Genomic DNA, 18,212 nt, shown 5'->3' with positions numbered 1-18,212 from the left:
ACAGCCTTACAATGGGGCCAGAATGATTCTGCCTCTGGCCAAAGAGACCATAGAAATCTTCACGGACTGTTTGCCATTCAGGGGAGATGCCTAATTACATTTCAGAGGTGTGACTCACTATCAGGCAGACTGCTTGTTCAGCAAAACCTTGGAGAGAGGTGACTTTTAAACAACCTCTACATTAAAGCTGAAGGCCAATCCCCTTTGTGGTATCACCGAAGTGTTTGTCTTTGAGCACCTGAGAGAATTCCCTGCGGAAAATTAGTGCGTGTTTGGTCATGCAAAACGTTAAATTATAACTTCCCTCCCCAAAACTTCACGCTAGAGAGACTCAGGAGGGATTGTGTGCTCTGCATTTTTTAGAGGAAATGAGCATCCTTCGCCATGAGTCATCCCTAAAGGCTGGGTCTGCGCTCACTTAAATCACCTCAGACTCTCATCACTCTGAGATCAAAGTCAAGCAAAGACACCTAGACTAAAGAAATGTGCAGATGCTGGACATTGTGTATGCTAAAATAGCGAGCAGAGAGGGTGTAAGACAGAAAAAGATCTCAACTTTTAAACAAACTCGTGAATAGAGTGAATCATTTTTCTTTGTAACAGACATGCATTAGATGTAACTAACAGAACCTAAAATCTTTCTCTAGCATGCGGCTCATAGACAGACAACTGCTCATCTCTCATAGGCAGCGTTTATAGTCTGGTGAATCTGTGCCTCATAGAAAGTTTGGGAAAGTTTGCTTTGCCAGTTTTTGCCTTCAGAGTACACAACATTGTGCAAGTCCACGGTTGATGTGCATCCTAATGACTAAAAAAAATAAGATTGATTGTGTTCTTGAGGACGGAGGAATCTCCAGTCACATTCTTTGAACGTTATTGACAAAAAAAATGAAGGTAACTCATTTGGCAAAAGCTGGAATTCTAAATAAAACATCAGGATGAGTTTATAAGTATGAGAATGCTTGAGTGTTGGCTTGGTAGAAAAGGAAGACCACATGAAATAATTTATTTATGTCTACGTAATTGCATCATTTATTTTTACAATCAGAACAGCGACTTGCTTGTATGCATATGCCTCCCAGCTGGTAAACACAGAGCTCGAGCCCACTCAGTCCCTCAGCACAAGAAAATTCCTTTTGATGAGAGCTTTGTCACCCACTTTGGTGTAACACATGGACGATGACATCGGCGAGAGCCATCAAAGGAGGCAGTGCGAGGAGAGCAGCTGGTGGAGTGGAGGGGTCTCGCAGGGAGGAGAGTCTCCCGCAGGGCTGCAGCTTAATTATTAACACACCTTCCCCCCTCACGCCACCCCAGCACGGCTTCAGGAGCTCCACAAAGCCCAGCCGGATCAAAGTGGGTCCAGCTTCTCCAGCAGAGACACTGACTCAATTACCTTTCCTTTCCAGTAAAATGGCCTGACACATGTCATCAATTAGAGTATGGAAATGACTCCTTGCAAGAAGAAAAGAGATGATGGTGAGGGGTAAAAACCATGAAGTTGATGAAAATCAGATGATTGGGACTGTATGGTGTTGGAGAACAACATGGAATGTGTCTCTTTTTTCGGCCTTGGGCTACCAAAATATGCGGATCCCATTCACAGGGATTACAAGCTCAAAACACATGATAGTGTCAAAAGGAGTTTGACACACTGAGGAAAAATTGGTCTTATCTGTTTGAAACAGCAGCATGACAATAGAAATTACAGTAATGAAGCAAATTGGAAGGAATTGCCTACAGTGCCAAGCTGCTTGTGAGTGACAGCATTATCAGAGACTATAAAGCAGCACACAGCCAAGTGGAAATGATTACATCTGAAAATATGATACTAAGGAGTCTGGAAGGGAAAGAGAGAGAGAGAGAGAGAGAGAGAGAGAGAGAGAGAGAGAGATGCAGAGCGTGGTTTAGATTTGTAAGAGAGATGGGGAATGAGAGTGAGTGAGTGTGCATGTGGATGATGAGTGAGTGCTGAGGTAGTCATTCAGGCCCATTTTGACAGACGGTCCATCATTTACTGGATGGAAATCACTATGGTTGTCTGAAGCACAAATAAAACACCTTACCACATCTCCAGGCTGAGGGGCCCTGGGGAAGTGCAGCCACTTCGAGAGGTGAGGATTCCTGCAGAGGGGTGAATGCGCTTCCTGGTGCTCAGTAAATATTTGGATCCTGGGGAATCTCCACTGGCTCTTGCTGATGCTACTGCTGGACTGAGCTAAATTAGCGCTGACAAATTTGCCTGAACCTAAAAGGCAGCAGCTGCTTCAGTGGGCCAACTTAAGAGGCGCTTTTCGAAGCCCCTCCCAAATGGCGATTGGTTCTGACAGGCCGTGGTCCCAAACAGACAGGCACAAACCATGGACCATCTGCCACCCAATATTCAGCCAGCAGCCAGTAAAGGCACAGTCAACTTGACAACAATGCCTGAACTATTCTACCTTAAAGTATTTGTTTCATATTCTTCCTCTGTCTTTTTGAGCTATACATGTAGGTGAAAAAACTCTCTATACTCCGAAAACCTACTGCATAGTAAAAATGACATGTTTTCAACATTCATCACCAGTTCAACAGCAAGTGAATTACCCTTTGGCTAATTAGTCGGCTAATCACTAATTAATAATACCCGTACAGAACATTGACTAAAAGGTTTTTCTCCTTTATCCCCCTCCTCCTGCAGGAGGGAGGCACTGATGGTCTCCTCTGAAGATGCCGACTGAGAGACAGAAGCAGGAGCTGTCTGCAGTCTGATTAATGACGGAGGACAAATACTGGGGCATTGTCTGTGAGCCCCCTCTATCCCCCAGGAACTAGATATTGATGAACAGACCAAGGGTGTATTTACTTTACCTCTCATGAGGGGAAAAGTAATGGCTTCATAACTTGCTCACATGTACAAAAAACTCAACACGCCTACTTAAGGGTATATGCTAATCAATTATTATTAGGAAGGAGGTAACATAATGCAATACATAGTGCCTACATAATGCCTGCATAATATTACATTATTATACATTAGTAAGTAACATTATAAACATTAAGTACCATGTAATACACTAGTTATCAGTGTGTAATGGCACTCTTGTATGCTTATAGTTATATGTAAGTCATGCTGCAATATGGGCAAAGAGGTGCACAATTATGTTGCACAATTAATCAGATTTTAGCAGTCAGAAAGAGACATATTGAAAAGACGTCTGTTTTGGCCATTTGGTTCTTTCTGTTGCTGCTATTTCCATCCACGTAGCGCTGACACTGTAAGTGATGACTGACACTGTAAAGTGCTACATGTTGTACTTTTGCAAAAATTGATAGATTATAAAAAAAGTGAAATGCAAACTCTCTTTGGTTTAGTGGTCAAGCCCTTGCTTTGATGAGAGACCCAAAAACACTTCAGCACAGTGCTGAGGAGGACGAGTGCGGTGAGATGGAGAGAAAGCAAGAGAAAAACAGCAACACACAAACAAGGTCATTGTGAGTGACCCTCTGTGAGGTACTCCGCTTCAATTTGTTGATAGTTATGAATAGCACTCGTGAAGTTTGCTTTTTCTGTTGTTTTGGAACAGCCACTGAATACCACTAAGTCAATGTATTCTAGTTATAGTCTATCTAGTTATAGTTGTAAAAGTATATGTGCAGGCCATCTTCACATATGTTTCTATTGCAGCCCCCTGAGGACTTGGATGTCCACAGCACAAGGCTCAGTTCTGACGCACAGTCTCTGCTCATTCAAATATAACTTCTGATTTAATGAAAGGATGCTTCAGTTTGACTTCCAAGCAGGTGTAGCAACACTGTGTAAGTTGAAACAGAGCTGTTGCTTAACAATGCCTCTTGGTGTGAATCTATAATATATGCAAATGTAGAAAGAAGACACAGTGCTTCATATATTTTCATTTTACTGTGCCATGATTGTATTTGCTGTTCTCTTATTGGGCTTCACTGGAAAATACAGGCCTTGACCCTAAGTGATACTGTTATTGTGCTCAACCAGCTGGGCTCTATGAACAGCCATTTGTAAGCTGCCATGGATAGAAGCTGGAATTAAATGGCTAAATTAGCGATGTAAATGCAAACTTATGTTTCATAAGGTAATAAGACCAACAACCTCATGGATGTTTTTCTACCAGCCCTACAGAATGGCTTCCAGTTCATATGTAATGTTTTGTAAGAAAACATTAACAACATATCAGCCCACAGCCATTCCATGAGTAATAACATAAACAAAACAAAGGTCTCTGACCTTTAATCAGCTCTGCCTGTCAATATTCTCAGTCTCTTTTGAGAACACAAACCAAATGATAACATCAAAGGACTAAAATAACTGTAGTAAATGACACAGGAACCCATGGAGATGAGCATACATATGCTTGCAAATAGAGTAGGCATGTGTGTTTGAGGAGACTAAAGCAAAATCCCCCTGCTGTCTGCCACTGGCTGTGTTCACAATGGCAGTACACGCCAAGGGAGCGTTCATGGGCCAATTATAGTGATTAATGCAAGGGGAAAAGGATACGCTGCTTCTAGAATACAACTTTTCACAAAACACAAAGATGTTACTTCTAAAATACCTCTGTTTAGCTCAACTGATTAATGTGCTTTCCAAATCCTCTCATTGTGGCATCACAAGTATTGCCTGCAATATGTCTGCTCCACACATTTGGTCTTGATACAGGCTACTCTAGATGAAAGCCTCTAAGAGTTTAGAACACTAACTAGTCCATCTCAATCCTTTCTGCTCTAACAGCTCCCACACACAGTTGCGTTTCGCTAATGCATGCCAGTGGGTGCTCCCCACGGTAGCTATGCAAATGACTTGAAGTATAACCGTGATATGATTGGCTGGTGCCGGCTGTTGTTGTCCGTCAGTGCAGCAAATGTTGAACTTTTCGACGCGAGCGACGGGAGCAACGCGACACAATGGACCCATAATTCAGTTCGGCAACGGATGACGTAAGCCCATGTGAAGTGGATGGGATACGTCTCCAGCACTGCACCGTACGCAACTGTGTGTGGGAGCCATAAGTCTCTGTTCGTTTGTGTTCTTCCTTAAGTAGAGATTCAGCTCATAGCCTCCCACTAATAGCCAGGGACCTCTAGCCTCCCACTAATAGCCAGGGACCTCTAGCCTCCCACTAATAGCCAGGGACCTCTAGCTTCAGGCTCAGTATTATAGAGCTTTTCTTATGGACAGGTGGGACTTCCTTAGAAAAAGCTCTCGTGTGGTCTCAGAGACAGAGCCAAAAAAGAGTCTTTTCATATTTAATTTTATATGCACCTGATTCACCATTATTTTGTGACTAACAACCACATCTAGAGTGTAATTTTGGGTATAATTTGAACAATATTTTAACCACCACAATGTAAAAAAGTTTTATACTTCTTTCTCACTTCCACAAAAGACAGTATAAACGTAGATGTGTAAACCTTTATTGTGAATATGTAGGGTTAGTGCTTTGCCGGGGGCAACAGTAACAGGTTTACATTTCTCCATAGATATTTCACAGTCTAGTCAGGTTTTTGTATTTAAACAAGCATGCTTAGGCTCTATGCATGACTCCATTTTGGATTCACTTGTACTAGGCTATCAACTTCCTGTTTACGTTAAAACAGTGGCAAATATGGCTTTTTTCTATAGTTATTGTCTTCAAGACCTCGTCTCATGGTAATGTAGACCGACTTTGTGAAAATGCTGTGCCACTCCCTCCAGCAAACAGGAAAAGGGTTTAAAATGTTCTTAACCTTAATCAAGCAACTGATGTTATTGAACTGGTTAGATAACTTTAGCTACAGTATGTTGTTCAATAAGAAATAGCCTCCTATATCAAAACTGACAGGCTAGTAATCTGTCATTTTCTGTCATAGCCTACAGTGTACAGTGTAAACAGGAAGCTGATTGCCCAGTAGGAATTAAGCAAATCCAAAATGGAGTCCTGCATAGAGTCCATACCACATGAAGTTGAAATCATTTAGGTCATCTACTGTATGATAAAAGGTCAAAACGAGAAGGTTAAAATGTCCTATGTTTTAACCTAAGGCTATTTGTCTTGGAAATGGAGTGTTTCTTTCACCCCTTGTTACTGTCAAACCTGTTCTCCCTTACAAATGGTTTGTGTTTAGCTTTACATTTGGAGCTTGAGATGGTGAAATAGTGTATCATGGTTAATGCAGTCTTGCTGGAGTGCAAGAGTAATGGGCAATATACAAAGCGAATCTTGCTGGTGAAGGTCCTTTGGGTGTTTAGAATTCCCTGTCTGTGCTCCATGCTAATGTATCGATCTGCGTTCTGACGCTCGCACAAGTGACTGAAGACCTTGATAAATATGTTTGTCAACTGACTGTCAATATGCCATAATGGGAAAGGTCAAGTTGCTGCTAGTCTCCACTCCGCAGAATGCTGATCAGAGAAAGGCAGGGATTTCAGTGTGCTCCGCAGTTTACATTCCAATGAGTCACATCAGCACCCGACGCAGTACTTGACCTGCAGAAACTTATTGCAGTCTGTAGAGAGATACTGAAAATTGACCACAAGGTAAACATGTTCCTGGGAATTAATACCCCTGATACAGAGAACAATAAAATAAAATTAACTACATGTACTGAGAAGCCTACTAATGGTATAGAGTGAAAGAGTGTGAGAGTTTATAAAAAAAGATAACCACTCACGTAAACATCACCCTCATATTAGAAGGGTCTGCGGTTTATTTCATCTGCGGTAGAGCTGCTCTCCCTACGCCCCTATTCAACCACATCTCCTCATCTTGGATGTGGGTTAGTGATGGAGAACCTGTCTGATACAATATTGCTTTTATATTCCTCAGCCCTGCAGAGTCCCTCATAAATCAGTTCATTTCCTGGACCTGTCAGGCTGATGATATTCACAGGGAAATCTGTTTAATGGCGCCTCTGCAAGGTGCTATGGAACACCTGCTAGGCTCAGACAATCTGAGGGGGCTGACTGCGGGGCTGTAAACACACGCACACACACACACACACACACACACACACAGCCTCACTGAAATGTATCAGAGAAGTCCAAACCGGGGCAGTGCATCTGAAGTTGTATTTATTGCTTTATTGAATAGTGAGAGGAGAGATATTTGTATTTGACATAGTGCCTAATGTAACATCATCATAAATATTATACTGCATACTGTATACACACACATATGCACGCACATATGCAAATTCAGAGGCGCAAACAGTCGATATAATGTGACAAGCCTAACAGCATGCAAGCTGAGTTATAATCCCTCACGTACATTACTGAGTGATTAATATGGCCAATACCATTTCATTCTGTCAGCGCCATGCTAATTATCATGTGTATGGCAGGTTATAGAGGCTATGCTGGAGATATTTCAGGGGTGTCAGAGCCAGGGTTTTCATGAGTGAGTAACAAATTTAAAATGGCAACATTAGCCTGCTGAACGCAGGTAAGCACTCCAACATTTTCCATGATTACAGTGAAATCTGTCTATTGTATCAGACCCTAAAGGTTGCTTTTATGATTTTCTGATTGGTGGAGATTAGATGCTTATCATGAGATTAAGCGAGAGGAAAATATCACTCAATGTTAACCTTTTATGAAGTGAGGTGGGTTAACCTGGGCTACTTATTTTTGGGAGTCTTGTTGGTAATCATACACCAGAGTGAAGCTCTTACAACAGTCCACCTGCCTGGCTTTCTGTGTGAAAGTTTACCTCTCACCTCCTTTAGGCTAAAATTCATACCCCTGCAGATTTTTCTAGGCCTTTAAGTCCCTCTCATAATTTAGCATTAAAGCCAGGGGCACACTGTGAGTGACTTAATGAATTCAGTCTCTCTTGCTCATTAATTATCCCATTAATGGCCTACTTAGCCAGAGCGATCCTGTTTTTTGCAGGTAATAGAATAAGTACCCCTGGGGGTTTAGTTGTGACCTCTGCTTACGGGCTATAACTTACTACCTTAGGTGGTGAAATGGGAAATCTTGTTTGGGGCTGAGTCATTGTGAAGCTTCAACCAATGAGACAAATTCTATTGGGTCTGTCTGGCAAAAAAAGTTATTTTAACAAGCACAGATTAGACAAATAAAAAAGAAATAAGCAATTTGTTTTCCGGGGCATTTTGATTGATCTGTTTATACCTTCTTGGTTCCCTTGTGGACAGCAATAAAATTTCAACTGGTCACAGAGTTGGACAGAAATGTTCATGTTGTCACCAACCTTGGGCCAGAGTCTCTATGTTACTCTCCCAGTCCCGTTATCTCTGAGCTGAGACTTAAATTACTCTTATAAAACGTTTACTATTGATTGGCTCACCCCCGAAGAGGACCAGCTTATCTATACACATATTTTCTGATTGACATTTTAATCGTATTCTCTCTCTCTCTCCTTCTCCCCACTCCTTCACTCCTCAAACACCCTTCAGTTGTCCTCTGGCTCTGTCTGGGGGGGGCAACTTGCTCCTCTATGGATCTAGGTTGCCGTGTCTTATAAATGGCTCTCATTTAAGTTAATGTGATGGCTTCGAAACATGTGTTGAGGAGGAAATCGAAACGCGTGTCTCCTCCAATGTCGTTTACACGCCATGAGGGGCGGCATGTACGGAATGATGATCATGACAGAGAAAGAGAGAGAGAGAGAGAGAGAGAGAGAGAGAGAGAGATGCTACCACCACTGCTGTCAGATGTGTAGGATTCCCCCCGCATCTCCCTCCCTCCCTCCCCTTGTGTTGGAGCGCGGGCCGGTGGCAGTCCCAGAGGAGCGCTCTATAATGTGGGCCGGGCGGTCCTAATGAGCCTGCAGTGCCGTCCCTCCAGCAGCCGCGGTTGGGCCGGAGTCTCCTCACCGAGGGAGCAGCAAAAGATTTATGACAGGAATTCACTCGGGGCTATTTGGGTTTTAAGAGTCTTTCCTTGTCATTTTTTTTTTAATCTCCCTTCCTCCTTCTCTTTTTTTTTCCGAAAGCAAAAATTGTGTTTGTATGATTTAATGAATGGAACGCCCCACCAAGTGTTATGCTAGCAGTGATTCGAGGAAAGAAAATAAATAAAAAAAGATGGAGTGGAAAAAAAGAATAACACATAGAAATGGCATGTTCCATTTTGCTCTCTTCGGGTCTGCCATGGCAGGAGGTAACGGAGTGAGTGTGCTGTTACATATATTTATGTTTTTCAGGGTAGGCTTATGCCTGGAGCTGGATTTGAATGATCTATCATGTGATTTCATGGTGATTTCATGAGCAGAAACAATAAAGATGGAAGGATGTGGGTGTGACACAATGTGTGTCTAGTGTGAGGTGAATTCTCTTTGCTTCTATACTCCTCAAGCTGGAGCAGGCTGGTCAAATACACAGCAACACAACCAGACTCAGCTGTGGATCACTGGCATCACACACATCACACAACCAGAAACCAGCATTTAAAGGTATACAAAAAGACATTTCACTGCGTTTTATCTTTGAGTAGCTGGACTGTCAACAATGTTGTTTAAATTTAATTGTGTGAGTGTTTTTCACCAAGAACTCCGCTAGCAGAATCACATTTGTTGTGCAGGGTTTTGTTATGGTATCTTTTCAGCTCCAGTGCTGTAACGCCGACCATCCTGCATCCTGCCCAAAATGGAGAAGCTGGCGGGGGCTCATCTAGAGAGGCTCATCTTTCCCACCAAGTGTGGCCCTGTTCAGAAGAGTGCTGCCATTTGCCCAGCTTGTCCTCGCTGATGGCCTGAGGTGAGGCTGATGTGAGAGGACATTACGAGAGGGACCTGACCGGAGCTCCAAGAGGACAGGGCACAGAGAGCACGCAACCCTTTAGGACAGCCAAACTGCCAACTGCGCTTGCACTGTGTGACCAGCAGCTCCATCAAACCTGACATGTGAATGTGACTGACAAGGTGACATGCTATTTATTTTTGGTTCATCATAACCTTCATGCTCTGCAGTAGTGTGGCGAAAGACTGAAAATAATGTTCTTCTGTTTATATCACCCCACTAAACTCATTCATATCTCTAATTTCTCTCAATGTGGAGTGCTGATTATTGTCCAAGTCTGAGCATCGGGCCTTTGTGTCATATTCTGTAGCCCTTGATGAGATTCCTTTCACACAGTGCGAGTGGTCCAGGTGGGCTCATCCTCTGCAGGTAGGGCCAGCTCTAGCTGCTAGGATAAACACACCACAGAGGTGTTGGCTCCAGGATAATGCAACACTATTTACTTTCGCAACGGTTGCCTGAGTAGGCTATCGCACTCTTTTATCCTACCCCAGTGAGGTATACAGCCCCACAAGATAGAAGTGCTTATTATTCTGAGCAGGTAGAGACGGTGAGTTTGCTGCTCATGAGTGCACAGCGATAAGGCCTTTGCTCCATTGTAAATGTGCACAGAAGGAAGGAGATGTGAAATGAATAACATTTTGAAGAACATAAACAAATAAATTGTTTTTTTGGAGGTGTGTGTGTGTTTGGGGGGGGGGGCTGGGGGGGTTGCTGTATAGGTGGGGACTTCAGTTTTTATATCTGTGGATTTTCATCCAGGCTGTATGTAAAAGGTCACAGTGAGAGGCAGTGAAGTGAATCACTCTGGTGGTAAAATGTTGATTTTCATTAGCTGCATACTCAAAGAAATACACAGGGTGTAAGAAAGGTGTTTTTTCTTCTTGATCAAAGTTACACTTACAAGGGGCTCACAACAAAGTCACCATACAAGAATCAAGGTAATAGACAGTTTCACGGATGAGAAAGGGAAGAAATGCACTATTACATTTAAATAGACTTACATTTCCTCAAAGCGCCTCTTCCAAATTTTTGTTTTTGAACACAGCGTCTGATCTTCTCCATCAGTAAATATCACACCCATGTTATTGTTGTTGTTTTTTTTTTTTTTTTACAAAAGCCTTCAACGGCTGAACAGAAGAAAAAGAGAACATTTGAAAACTTGATATACTTCCCTTTTTTCTTGTGTAAGATTGTTTGTCTAAATTGATAGGCCTAATTCCCAGCCTGGATTTGTCTCCATGCAGCTCTGTCCCCCTCCAGTTCATCAGGGCTGCGGCAGGGAGTCGGCGGCGTGAAGCAGCCAAATAACATTGTTATCTCCCTCCTGCATAATCACCCCTGGCAGATCATCATGGCAGAAAATATGTTGTGATAAACGCATCTGCACGCAAAAGGGCCATAATAATGCTTTATCTCATCACTGCAATAATGGAGGACGATGCCTGCCCACCTTCTGCTTCTTGTGAATTATAGGACGTTGGGTGTTTTCTTTGTGGTGCTCATGGATGAGCAATCAGTTTAGGTTATCATGTCAGGATTGAATTACCTAATTTTGCTGCCTTAATGAAGATATAATGACAGCTCTATATTGAGGTTACTATTTTCTCCCCATCTGGGTTTATATTTAATTAACAAATGGAAGGGACAATTCAGAGATGAGACGAAAGAGCCAGGCAGTAATAATATTGCCTCTATGTGGACATGTTTTGGGCATTGTTTAGCCAGTTTATGGATTATGTTTGTTTGTTGTGATACAACAGGGCTTTGAGGCTTTTCTCCGAATTGCAATTCTCCTGATGTACTGTATGACCTCAAGCTAGAGGGCACTGCAGCGGAGGCCACAGGTGGAGTCTCCATGGGGCAGCATGCTGATGCCATGAGGTCCACCTGTACTCCGGTGAGGACACAGTCAATTATTTAAGGGGAAACACTCTCCAGACAGGAGAGTGCGTCGTTTTGTCAAATGTGTTATGGATTTCCATTCCCTGTATCCACTGAAAAAACTGAAACAGGACATATATAAATAATAGACACTGCATGTGCGGGATTGCTGCAAACCATGTTCCGTTTTTTTGGAAATGCTCATTCACATTCCTAAGTTTCTGCACTACAGCCAATCTGCAGAGCTATTTTTAATGTGAGCTGGTAGCGCTGCATGGTTGAAATGAAGATTTTTGTTTCCTTGTGCTGAGTCCTGCCGAGAGTCCCGTAATTATCTGCCTTCTCTACACAGCGTTCTGGGCTCTGCCTTCTCTACACAGCGTTCTGGGCTCTGCCTTCTCTACACAGCGTTCTGGGCTCGCCTCCACGGCAGAACCTCAGCCGAACTCTGCCTGGCAAGGCAACCCCATCCCCACTGGGCCTGAGTCAGGCTGAATGGGTGGACACACCGAGATTTCAAATGACTATCAGACTGAATATGGCATGCTGACGTTAAAGCAATAAACAGACCATTCTAAACTGCCCAGTCACAGATGTACTGTACCTGTTGTTCTGACATGTTTCTAAAATCTGTCATTTTAAACAATTCATTTCAAAGAGAGGTAGATGCATGAATGGAACATGAATGGAACATGTTTGAAAGGGGGTACTTCTGTTGCTATGATGATGTTTCTATTTGCTCTCGCTGCAACCCTGTTGCCTGTCAGCTCTGCTCCGTCAGGCAGTGATAACACTGCTTGCACACATGATACACACACACACACACATAACAGTTTATTTAGTTTGGTGTGTGTGTGTGTGTGTGTGTGTGTGTGTGTGTGTGTGTGTGTTGCTTACTATTTCTTAGTTACTACGGGTTTTATCTAGTGTGTCATGAGACTTTCTTTCTGAGGACAATTCACAAAAATGCTTTGCCAAGGAAAATATGAAAAGTTGGAGTCAAACAATGTGTATATCATAATTATTGTTGTTGACCATTATTGTTATTATCTCATCTCTGTCTATTATCTAATACAGTGTTTCTCAAAGTGTGATCTGGGGACCACTGTGGTCCGCAAGCTATCCCAAGCGGTCCGTGAGCAGACGTGGTAAAATGTAATTACTTGAGTTGTTTGCAATATTGAACCAACTTGTATGTATATCCAAACAGTTCTGCAACACTGCCTATGTAAGCTACGTCAGTTTAAATCATATGAATCATCTGACACAATAAGCATGATGCAAAGACAAAAAGCAAGGTGGTTCAGTGAGTAGGACTATTTTGTAATATTATGTTGATATAGGTCTACTGTTTTTTCTTTTTAGCTAGGTGGTCCGTGATTTTTTTTTTATTATTATTGGTTGTGGTCCTTGGTCTGAAAAAGTTTGAGAAACACTGATCTAAGTCAAAGTCAAAGCTTTATTGTCAATTTCTTCACATGTTCCAGACATACAAAGAGATCGAAATTACATTTCTCACTATCCCACGGTGAAGACAAGAATACATAGCAATTATTGATTTTGTTTGGTTATTTGTCAGAGAATATTTGTCAGAGAATGTGGTTAGAAAAAAAGTCATATACTCAGATTCACTCATCTTTTAAGAAGCTTTTCAAAAGCTGCTCACCCTAAAGGCTTCAAGATCCCCCAAAACAATTAATTATCTAGATCAAATTTTAATTAGCCTATTAAACATGCTACACAGGGGGTTTGTGGTATAGGCCAATGAGATCATTAGTTAGTCAACTAAGTTGGATAATCCACTGATTTGCCTTAATTGATGAAGTTTTTTTCCTGACCTTTATCTTTGTTTATTTTCAGAGAATCTTATTAGGACATCATATCAAATAGAAAATATTTATAAACAACCACACACATGTACAGTTTTGTTTAGACGGACATACATATACACAAACAAAAAAATACTGAAATAAAGAAAAACAAAAATAACAATGAAAACCAACCCACCCTCCCAGCCTGAATTGGTCCACATTTTATGAATTAATGTTATCACAGCATACAAAGTATATAGAGCCAGCATACAAAATGAAACACATCCGGCATCTGAATGAATACAGATATAGCATTAGAAGTTTTCTGATGAGAAAATTATGCTATATATGTTTAAATCTATGTAACAGTCTGTCTACAGACATGTAATATCTTGTTTAACACATTCTGCAATATGACTGCTTTGGCAATACAAATACCTTGTATGTCATGGCAATAAAGCATCTCTTAATTTGAATTTGAGAGAGAGGTGGTGGTGATGATGATGATGATGATGATGATGATGACAATGACAGAGCCCCAGTGACTAAAGGATGAAAAGCTGAGCAGGACCGCTGGTCCTGATGTGATGACAGGCATGGGGGTTATGTGCTCAGGGTTCTGTGGCAAATGACCTGCTGACCAACATTAACACACATGGCTGCTCCTTTCTACTGTCCCTGACGGACAGCAGCAAAAGTGCCCTCTGTTGCCAACGCTGTCAAAAGGCCAAGGACTGTGACCTGTGACCTCCAGTGTGTGTCTGTGTGCGCTTACAGGGACATGAGTACACAGCCAATGTAGGTTCATATCTAGGTAAACATGAATAATTGAGGAAGTGTTCGGTTTGCATCAGAGACCGATTTTGACCTAACCTCCTCCTTAAAGGTACACTATGTAATATTTTCACCTTAATATAACCTTTACAAAGCCAATTTGATGGTACACAAACTTGTAATGGGCAAATCGTTCACCTAGCATAGCTAAACAGCATAGACGTAGTGAGTCGCAAACGAGAAAACCAGCCATGCAACTTCAAGAATGGCGGCCTGACAAATCTCGGGAGAATCGTAAAACATTACTTTGTCAGTAGATGTAGCTCTTTGGAGACTGTTTTGCCTGTTGTTAATCCTTCACCTCCACAGCAAAAGCATTTTCATTGTGTACAGGGGGATAAGTCACGAGAAGTTTGCCATTTTGCAACCGCCAAGTTTGCAACAGCAGAGTAAAATATAAATATATCGCGATTCTAGAGGGAGCTCTACAGTCGCCAAATATACCTAAAGTATTGTTGTGTACCTTTAAATGAGAACCAAAAGTGACCAGAGTGCAATTAGACCCAGGCAGTATACATGTAGACTCTTTAGCTGACAGAGGACCCCCCACCAGGTTTGCGACTCCTAAGACTCCTAAGAAGACTGCAGACTTCTCAGGCCTGCTTCCTGTCACCCACTGGCTTCCTTCCATCTGACTCCAGAAGTTGTTGTTCACTGTCAATAACTGTCAGCTCCCTGTCGCAACACAGCATACATGTCAAACAGACTGGCACCTCTATGGTTGCGCGGTGAGGGAGAAGTGCGCTTGACAGCAAAACAATGCACATATAACAATGTTATCGATGTAAACACGCACACAGTGATATGTTTCTCCCTGAATCATCAACCTGTCTGAGGGGATTATTCCTATGCTGATGCTATGTGTGTGTGTGTGTGTGAGTGTTTGTCTCTCCAGTAATTCTGCTGTGGGCTGTGTGTTTTTTCTTGGAGAAATTGTGACAGTTGTGGCAGTTTTGCTAAGTCAGGCTTTTTGCTCCCTATGTTGAGGGACACACACACACAAACACACATGATTAGACACACATGTGCGTGCGTGTGTGCATGTGTGTGTGTGCTCGTGTGTGTGTGTGTGTGCGTGCATGCGCGTGTGTGTGTGTGTGTGCGTGCGTGCATGCGTGCGTGTGTGCGTGTGATGGTGAGAGAGATGCTGCTGCTTCAGGACCCTGCCACCTGCAGGCACTGCTGCTGGTAACCACACAGCTCTGAAGCAGGTGGAGAGACAGCAGGACGACAGTGAGAGAGTCACAAACACAACAAGCACACACACACACACACACACACACACACACACACACACACACACACAGGCACACACATAGTTATTCATCCACGGCATTCCTGTTTTTGAAAAAAAAAAAACTAATACCTGTGAGAAGTCCATTCATTAGCTGGAGGCGTTGACACACAATAGAGTTTCTGCACTAGCTTTGTTGTGTGTAAAAATGGTCAATTTCAATGTTACCCCTCTCAACCGTGTAGATATCTACAACAAATCACATTAATAGGGAGACGACATGACTAATTGTTTTGGGAGTCAAATCCATTACCTGTAACCAGTGGAAAATGAGAAACATAGTCAAGCGGAGAAAGGTAGTTAATCAATATTAATAAATAGCTCCAAGATTCCCATCAGCAACTCACAAATATGCTTGTGAACTCAGTAATGAGACACAATCTCCTTCTTACAGTAAATAGCTTACTGTAAACTGTTTATTTAAATGCATGCAATATTTTCTCCTTCTCACAAGAACAGATGTTTATACATACGCCCGCACACACACACACACACATGCAGTAAAGTTCACAGTGACATCATTATCTGTATCTGTTCAACCAACAACATAAACCCTGAAGTGGCTTACACCAGATGTTATGTTAAATCAGGCAGATATTGTAATTCAGTATGTATGGGACAATGAACGACATAACGTTTGTGTATCAGAAGTTAATGCATGTTTGAGTTTGCATTCAGGTCTCAGAAGTGAAGTGCATTCACTTCTTATGCCTGAACACTGTAGAGTCCATTATGCCAGATTAAAGGGGTGGTTCAGGATTTTGGACATAGGACCTCATTTCCAAGTAAGCAAGTGTGATATTTATCAGTGGAGACCGTTTTCAACACGTTTCATCCAGTCCTTCTAATTGCAGAGTTTGCAGGTGCTAGGCTAGCGCAAGTCAACAGTATGTGCTAGCCTGCCACTAAACTCAACGTGGTGAAAAAAAGATCTGTTATTAACTCAAATATTCTCATTTCATTGACGTCACGTTTGAAATCCATGCTGGGACATGGTTAGGGATCTCACTACATCAGTGGCATGGCGAGAAGTTTTTAAAAGTTTTTGAAGTAGGATGGGGCAGCATTTGCTACATTAATGTGTCAAACAACCATAACCAATACTCCTCTTTTAAAATGTATTTTAGAAGAAAATAATAATAATAAAAAAATACACTTTAATAGGCCTACCATTGTGTGTGTAGTGTTGTGCCTAAGCTATGGGTGGGAGGCAGGGAGAGAAAGAAAACATCAACACTGACATAATTTATTAACATAGGCTTGCCAAATTTTGGAATTCTAGGCCATACTTGTTGCTGCTGCGCTGTCTTGTCTTGTCCACAAGTTACACACCCCTTGGCTTAACACATGTAAGCCAGGTGCAAATGCAATAGGCCTACAAGAGAGCTAGAAGCTATCTCAGTCATATGTTACAATGTTGTGCTCAGAATATCTGTTAGATCGCTAATTTTCAACTTTGTTGCAATGTAACACTTTATTTAAACTTCACTCGTTTGGCAAATTGTTATAGAAGTGTAACGAGACAAAAAAGAAAACAAACCAAAACAAAAAAGAAAAAAAGCTTTAGAAATCAATAATTGTTTCACATTGGAATGAAAACAATTACAGTATTATCATCTCTTCCTTTCTTTCCCTCTTTTTAAAGACCCTTCAGATATATTCTTGAACTCTATCCTTCCTTTGGTCAATTAAATGAAAAACAAACTCGAAAAGCACCTATGTTAATGTATGGTTACAATTAATAAACATCTGTGTGCACTCACTCAAACCTCCCCAAGTTAAATTTTTATACAAGTGTCTATAGGATACTCCAGACTCCGTAGTTTTGAACGTTTCTGAAACATAATTGGCATAATTATCATTGTCTTATCGCAGTGTAGGCTATACTGGCAAGTTCTTTCACACACACACACACACACACACACACACACTAAGCTGCTGCCAAGGTGCGTTTGATGACAGGCTAGAGCTACTGTATACTCATGCCTTCCCCCACAGCAGACACTAATGTTAGTGTTGTCTGTTTACTACTGAAGAATATAGACTGGAATGCAAGGTAAAACTTGTTTTTATTTGGACTTGTTCTAATGTATGAGGTTAAAAGCTAAAAATGACAAGTAATGCCCCCCTTTCCTGACTGATAGCCTGGCTTGAATGCTGATACCATGGGGCGACTTCAGAGTTCAGAAAATCACAATATCTTTTCAAGTAGTTCACAAAGGCAAATATAATTTGCAAGATCAACATCTGATGCTGCAAACTGGCTTTCTGACAATCCATGAACTGATTTGAAGAAACAGTAGTTGAGTGCACCATTGGTCTTTAAGCTGACTTTTTCCAAATAACTCTTATATTCAGGAAGATTCGGTATCTTCGGCACTGCTCTGTTCCAGCTCTATTACATCACATTGCAGCTGTCAGAAGTTGATGGCCCGGCTTCTTCCAGCTCAGTGAACATGGTGCTCATCCACACCTTCTGGGATCGCTAGACTACTCTGTGATGGGCAGCCCTAATAGTTACACTTTCTTTCTTTCTTTCTTTCTCTCTCTCTCTCTCTCTCTCTCTCTCACACACACACACACACTACACACACACACACACACACACACACACACACACACTACACAGTACA

General features: G+C 41.9%; 2 long non-coding RNA genes across 2 annotated transcripts; one reads left to right on the top strand and one right to left on the bottom strand.

Moving 5' to 3' along the window:
* Nucleotides 1–2,311: 2,311 nt before the first annotated feature.
* LOC121716573 lies at nucleotides 2,312–15,295 on the bottom strand. Its single transcript, XR_006033799.1, has 3 exons — nucleotides 14,464–15,295; nucleotides 8,404–8,406; nucleotides 2,312–2,323 (listed from the first exon to the last, which is right to left on the bottom strand). It is a non-coding gene; the product is annotated as an uncharacterized LOC121716573 (long non-coding RNA).
* Nucleotides 9,643–12,340, top strand: LOC121716584. Its single transcript, XR_006033800.1, has 3 exons — nucleotides 9,643–9,878; nucleotides 11,520–11,656; nucleotides 12,021–12,340. It is a non-coding gene; the product is annotated as an uncharacterized LOC121716584 (long non-coding RNA).
* Nucleotides 15,296–18,212: the final 2,917 nt, after the last annotated feature.

This window comes from Alosa sapidissima, chromosome 1 (genome assembly GCF_018492685.1).
Source record: "Alosa sapidissima isolate fAloSap1 chromosome 1, fAloSap1.pri, whole genome shotgun sequence".
Lineage (NCBI taxonomy): Eukaryota > Metazoa > Chordata > Actinopteri > Clupeiformes > Clupeidae > Alosa > Alosa sapidissima.
Note: the sequence above shows the minus strand (reverse complement) of the source record. Positions and strands in the feature narration are given on the sequence as shown.